General features: G+C 35.7%; 1 protein-coding gene across 1 annotated transcript in view; it reads left to right on the top strand.

The window, feature by feature from the left end:
- The window catches only part of SPICE1 (spindle and centriole associated protein 1), a 71,576-nt gene that overhangs the window by 36,081 nt on the left and 28,429 nt on the right, over positions 1 to 7,066 (top strand). The window lies entirely within an intron of this gene.

The raw sequence follows: 7,066 nt of genomic DNA, 5'->3' as shown, positions 1-7,066 counted from the left end.
TGCAAAAGTCACAAGCATTCCTATACACCAATAACAGACAAACAGGGAGCCAAATCATGAGTGAACTCCCATTCACAATTGCTACTAAGAGAATAAAATACCTAGGAATACAACTTACAAGGGATAAGGACCTCTTTAAGGAGAACTACAAACCACTGCTCAGTGAAATAAAAGAGGACACTAACAAATGGAAAAGTATTCCATGCTCATGGATAGGAAGAATCAATATCATGAAAATCGCCATACTGCTCAAAGTAATTTATAGATTTAATGCTATCCGCATCAAGCTACCATTGACTTTCTTCACAGAATTAGAAAAAACTACTTTAAACTTCATATAGAGCCAAAAAAGAGCCTGCATAGCCAAGACAATCCTAAGCAAAAAGAACAAAGCTGGAGGTATCATGCTACCTGACTTCAAACTATACTACAAGGCTACAGTAACCAAAACAGCATGGTACTGGTACCAAAACACATATATAGACCAATGGAACAGAACAGAGGCCTCAGAAATACACCACACATCTACAACCATCTGACCTTTGACCAACCCGAGACAAACAAGCAATAGGGAAAGGATTCCCTATTTAATAAATGGTGTTGGGAAAACTGGCCAGCCATATGCAGAAAACTGAAACTGTATCTCTTCCATCTTATACAAAAATTGACCCAAGATGGATTAAAGAGTTAAACGTAAGACCTAAAACCATAAAAATCCTAGAAGAAAACCTAGGCAATACCATTCAGGACATAGGCATGTGCAAAGGCTTCATGTCTGAAACACCAAAAGCAGTGGCAACAAAAGCCAGCATTGACAAAGGGGATCTAATTAAAGAGCTTCTACACAGCAAAAGAAACTATCATCAGAGTGAACAGGCAATCTCCAGAGAGGGAGAAAATTTTTGCAATCTACCCATCTGACAAAGGTCTAATATCCAGAATTTACAAGGAACTTGAACATGTTTACAAGAAAAAAACAGCTCTATCAAAAAGTGGGTGGAGGATATGAACAGACATTTCTCAAAAGAAGACATTTATGTGGCCAACAAACATATGAAAAAAAGCTCATCATCACTGGTCATCAGAGAAATGCAAATCAAAACCACAACGAGATACCATTTCACGCCAGTTAGAATGGCAAGCATTAAAAAGTCAGGAAATAACAGATGCTAGAGAGGATGTGGAGAAATAGGAATGCTTTTACACTGTTGGTGGGAGTGTAAATTAGTTCAACCATTGTGGAAGACAGTGTGGCGATTCCTCAAAGATCTAGAAGCAGAAATACCATTTGACCCAGCAATCCCATTACTGGGTATATACCCAAAGGATTGTAAATCATTCTACTATCCAGAAACATGCACACATATGTTTATTGCATCACTATTCACAATAGCAAAGACTTGGAACCAACCCATATGTCTATCAATGATAGACTGAATAAAGAAAATGTGGCATATACATACCATGGAATACAGTGCAGCCATAAAAAAGATGAGTTCATGTCCTTTGCAGGGACATGGATGAAGCTGGAAACCATCATTCTCAGCAAACTAACATAAGAACAGAAAACCAAACACTGCGTGTTCTCACTCATAAGTGGGAATTGAACAATGAGAACATATGGACACCAGGAGGGCAACATCACACACCGGGGCCTGTTGGAGGATTGGAGGCTAGGGGAGGGATAGCGTTAGGAGAAATAAATACCTAATGTACGCGACAGGTTGATGGGTGCAGCAAACCACTATCGGATGTGTATACCTATGTAACAAAACTCATGTTCTGCACATATACCCCAGAACTTAAAGTAAAATAATAACAATAATAATAATAATAATAATAATAATAAAAACTAGGAAAAAAGTCTACTTTTCTGTTTTTCAGCAGTGTCTTAACATTTCTCTCATATAGATTTTGCTTATTTCTTACTGAGTTTATTCCTAAGTATTTTGGGGCTTTTGTTATTCTATTAAGTGGAATTTTATTTTCCATTATACCTCCTAACTAGTTATTCTTTGTTTTTATGAAAGCTACTGATGTCCGTGTGTTGCCTTGATATTCTGCTACTTTATTGAATCTTGGTTGAATTAGTTTTAGCGCTGATTTTCTAGGGGTTTCTAGGTTGACTGTCATTTCATCTGCAAATAGACATTGTTTTCCTTGTTTTCTAAGTCTTTCACCTCTAATTGGTTTCTTTTGTATGTTTTATTAGTTATAGGCCAGTGTTCAATAATAATGGAGATAGTGGGGATCCTTGCCTTGTTTCTGATTGTATGAAAATGCTTTTATTGTTTCCTTTTAAGTAAGGTACTGGCTTTAGTACTGAGGTCTTTTTTCTTTCTTTTTTTCTTTAAATTTTTAAAATCATTGTTATTTTTAGTCTTTTTTGAGACAGGGTCCCACTCTGTCACCCTGGCTGTAGTACAGTGGCATGATCACAGCTCAGGTGATCCTTTCACCTCAGCCTCTCACCTCAGCCTACTTCAGCCTCTAGTAGCTGGGACTACAGGCATGCAACCACCATACCCAGATACATTTTTTTTTTTTTAAACAATGCTAAGGAAATACCAATCAATTCTTGTTTTCTTGATTGTTTTATTTTAATCAGTAATAAGTGTTAATTTTATCAGACTTTTGGTATGTATAATCATGAGTTTTCTGCTTATGTCTCTTAATATGGTACATTATTTTATGAGTTTCCTAATATTGCAGTGTCCTTGCATTTCTGCAATAAATTCTATTTGGCCATAATGTGTTATTTTCATTAATGGAGTATTGGAGGTTGTTTGTTAATATTTTATTTAGTATTCTTGTGTTAAAATTCATAAATGATATTCTCTGTAGTTTTTTTGTGTCTGCAGCCCTTATCAGATTGAGATAACAATGCGATACTTGATTTCATAAGAACCATCTGGAAGATTTTTCTAATTTTTTAAGTCCTGGAGCAATTTATATAGCACTGAGACTATCTGTTTTTTGAGGCTGATAGCTTTTTGTGTGTGTGCATGGTGCTTTTTTTTTTTTTCTTTTTTTTTTGTGGGGAAGTGCCAAATAAACAAATTTGCTTGTTTATTTAAGCTTCTATTTCTTCTCAAGCCAACTTTTGTAAGTTATATTTTCTTAGGAAATTTTCCATTTCATCTAGGTTAATCAGTGTATTTCTATAGAGATATACCAATAATCTCTATACTTCTAAAAAAATTTTGTTTCAGTGCTTACTTGTTCTCCTCAATCATTTGTTTTGGTTTGTTCTCTTTCTTAAAATTAGGTTATTTAGTGGTTTGCCTATTTAATGAATTTTTCAAAGAACTAACATTTTTAACTTATCAGTTAGAGGTCTAGTTTTCTGATTTCTTCCTCATCAATTTTTGCTTTTATCTTTATTTCCTTCCTTATGCATTGTTTTGGTTTACTTTGTTTTTCTAGTAACCCTAGTTGAGAATTTAATACATTAATTTTCATTCTTTTATTTTTAATTGATAAACATGTTTAGGGCTCTGAATTCTACTCTGATCACAACTATAAATGTGTACCATACAGTCTGGTATGTAGTGTTTTGTTACTTTAGGAATGAGGTAATTTCAGTTTATATTTTCATGTTTACTTAAGAATTGTCTAATAGAAGATTTAAAAAAAATTTCCAGAGTCTCTTTGTTTTTCTAGTTTTATTACGTTACATTCAGAGTGTGATTTGTAATATTTCCACCTGTGGAACTTAATGATGTTTTCTTTTTTTTGTTTTTTTTTTTTTTTGAGACGGAGTCTCGCTCAGTAGCCCAGGCTGGAGTGCAGTGGCGTGATCTCGGCTCACTGCAGGCTCCACCTCCCGGGTTCACGCCATTCTCCTGCCTCAGCCTCCCTAGTAGCTGGGACTACAGGCGACTGTCCCCACGCCTGGCTAATTTTCTGCAATTTCAGTAGAGACGGGGTTTCACCATTTAGCCAGGATGGTCTCGATCTCCTGACCTCGTGATCCGCCCGCCTCGGCCTCTTAATGATGTTTTCTTTGTGACCTAATATATGATCAAATTTTTACAAATGTTCCATGTATGTGCCTGAGAAGAAGGTATATACTCTAACAAAGTATAAATTTCTAAAGGTATATCCATAGATCTACCTCATTGCTTATGTTTTTTAATACTTTTGTATCCTTATTTATTTTTGCCACTATTTTCTTCTGAGAATGGTGTATTAAAGTCTCCTACTACTAGTATGTTTCTATTTCTCTTTGCATTTTATGTTTAAATATATTTCATTGTTCGGTGTTAAATACTTCCTTTCTTATAAAAGTGATTATTATGTTTTTTGGTACATGTTTTTTGGAACATAAGTGTTATATCTTCATTGTGATTTTTAACTTTTAGCATTATAAAGTATGCTTTGTCATATTTAATCCTTTTGACTTCATTTCTACTTCATCTAATATCAGGAATGAAACCTCTACTTTTTTCTTGTTTCCAATTTCCTGGCTTATCTTGGCTTTTTACATTTAGCTTTCTGTATTTTAGATCTTTAATGTATTTAGCCTTCTGGAATTATTTTGTATTAAGTATGTCTGTTGTATACAATGTAGACTTCAGTCTTGACTTGTTAGAGAATTTGAAAATATTCTTCTTTTAATTGAAGTAAGCTTATAACACTTACTGGTATGTTTGATGTTAACTTCATCACATTATTTTATAGTACTGTTTATTTTACTACAACTACATTTTCTATGTGATGTTTCTTCTCTGTTCTTTTAAAAAATTTCTTTTGGTATTTAGGAAGTTTGTAATTTTGTTCTGGTGGTTACCTTTGTATATATACCTTTTACAGAGCCTTTAATCTTGTTTTCTTTTTTTACATATCATTGTCAGGTATGTCAGTTAAAATTTTTTTTTGTTTTAATTTCTACCTATTGCCTGTACAATAAGTGAGTTTTTCTATGTTCCTATTCTTTCCATTATTTTCTCTCTATCCTTCTCCCCATTTTTAGTTATATATTTTGCTTTGACAGAACATGAAGTATTTACATACTATGCTTCCATGTGTATCCCATTTTTGTTTTTGTCTTATAGCTACAATTAAGTATATTAAATATCCCACAAGTTTGGTGGCTTAAAACAACAGAAATTGATTTCTTTCCAGTTCTGGAGGCCATAAATCCAAAATCAGTTTCACTAGGCCAAGCTCAAGATATCAGTAGGGCCACATTCCCTCCAGTGGAGAAGCTGCTCTGGAAGAGAATTTGCTCCTTGCTTCTTCCAGCTTCTGAAATTGTGGCTGCAGCACCCCAATCTCTGCCTCTGTCTTCACATTATCTCCTCTGTGTGGGTGTCAAAGATCTTCCTCTGTCTGTTTCTTATAAGAATATACATGAAATAAGAAAAAATTTTAAAAAAAGAATATACGTGATTGCATTTAGGGCCTACCCAAGATAATCTCCCCATCTCAAGATTCTGAATTGTATCTGAAGAGGCTTCCCCCACCCCCTTTTGCCATATAAGGTAATAGTGACAGGTTCCACGGTTTAGGACATGGAATATCTTCAGGCATTATTGTTTAGCCTACCATGGTCCTTCCAGTGGTCCCCAAAGATCCATCCCAATATCCTTCAATTTTCAGCTTCATTTCAAGTTCAAAATCTCAGCTAAATATCATTAGCTCAAAAGTCCCAAATCTCATCATCTAAATCAGTTATGGGAGGACTGGATAGAATCCATCCTGGTGCAAAATTCTCCATTTGTGGTCCTATGAAACTAGAAAGCAAGTTGTCTGCTTTCAAAATACCATGATGGGACAGACATAGGATGAAAGTTATAGATATTTCCATTTTACGAGGGAAAATCAAGGAAGAAAGATATCAGCAGTTCCAAGCAACTTTGAAATTCAGCAGGGCAAATACTATTAGGACTAATGATCTGTGACTTGAATCTTTATCCTTCTGGATCCATGGCTCTGCCCTGTACCTGTGGCTCTGGCTTTGGCCTCTGTGCCTATGGATCTGCAGCTCTGGCCACATGTTCTTACTTACTTGTGGGAGCTGAAAATTAAAGCAATTGAACTTAGGAAGATAGAGAGTAGAATGATGGTTACCAGAGGCTGAGAAAGGTAGTCTGTAGAATTTTTGGAGTATAGCACCCTTCCTTCATTTCATCCTGCCTTTGTGTCTTTCAGTTCAAGCTAGCAGTATTTCTGTTGGTATAACATTCTCAAAAGATCTTGTTCTTGTGTATGTCATGGTCATCTATTCCATAGACAGATCTTTCCTGGATAATCCCATCTTTATTGTTAGCTTCCTCTGAGATCATTGGGAGGACCCATGAATCACATGCTTTAGTCAGAACTAGCAAAAGGTTATTCAGCCACACTCTTGCCCTTCTCTCCAGAGTATGCTTTCCTAACAGCGACTTTACTAATCTTTTGCAATTTGGACAGGCTGAAAACTTCTCAAAACATCAAGTCCTGGTTCCTTTTGCTTAAAGTTTCCCCCCCCATTTATCTCTTTGTTCTTGCTTTTATACTAAGCCTCCAGAAGAAGATAGGCTGTACCTTCAGCATTTTGAGAAATATACAAATGAATCAGACACTTGAAACTTAAAATATCAACCTTATCAGTGATAAAAATGTTTATAGCATAATGCTTAGCTCTGTAACCAATGGGCTTGTAATTACTAACCCCTAAACTGCAGCGCCTCTTCTCCCTCTATCTAGCCCCTCCCTGACACACAGGGACAGAGTATGCTGTGGTCAAGTTACTTCACTGATGGGCAGAGACTGGCTGCTCTGTGGACAGGCTCCTTTGTAGGATAGAGAAACCAAAAGGGGCTGAGCCATATATGCTTAATTACTTTACTCCAGAGAAAGAGAGAGGAGGATGGAGCCATACCACAAAACTGCAGAAAGGGCAAACATGCCTATGTTAGGGACCAAGGTAGGTAGGAAACTGGGAGGCAGGTGGAATGATTCTTTCTAACAATGAGGTGATAGGCATTTTTGCTATCTTCCTGTCTTATCAGTTAAAGTGAATAGTGTTTTTTCTTTGACTATGAATTACTAAAAGCTCCTTCAAATCAAACATGTAACT

The sequence above is a fragment of the Colobus angolensis genome, unplaced genomic scaffold (assembly GCF_000951035.1).
Source record: "Colobus angolensis palliatus isolate OR3802 unplaced genomic scaffold, Cang.pa_1.0 Scaffold190, whole genome shotgun sequence".
NCBI lineage: Eukaryota > Metazoa > Chordata > Mammalia > Primates > Cercopithecidae > Colobus > Colobus angolensis.
This window is presented reverse-complemented; position numbering and strand designations above follow the sequence as displayed.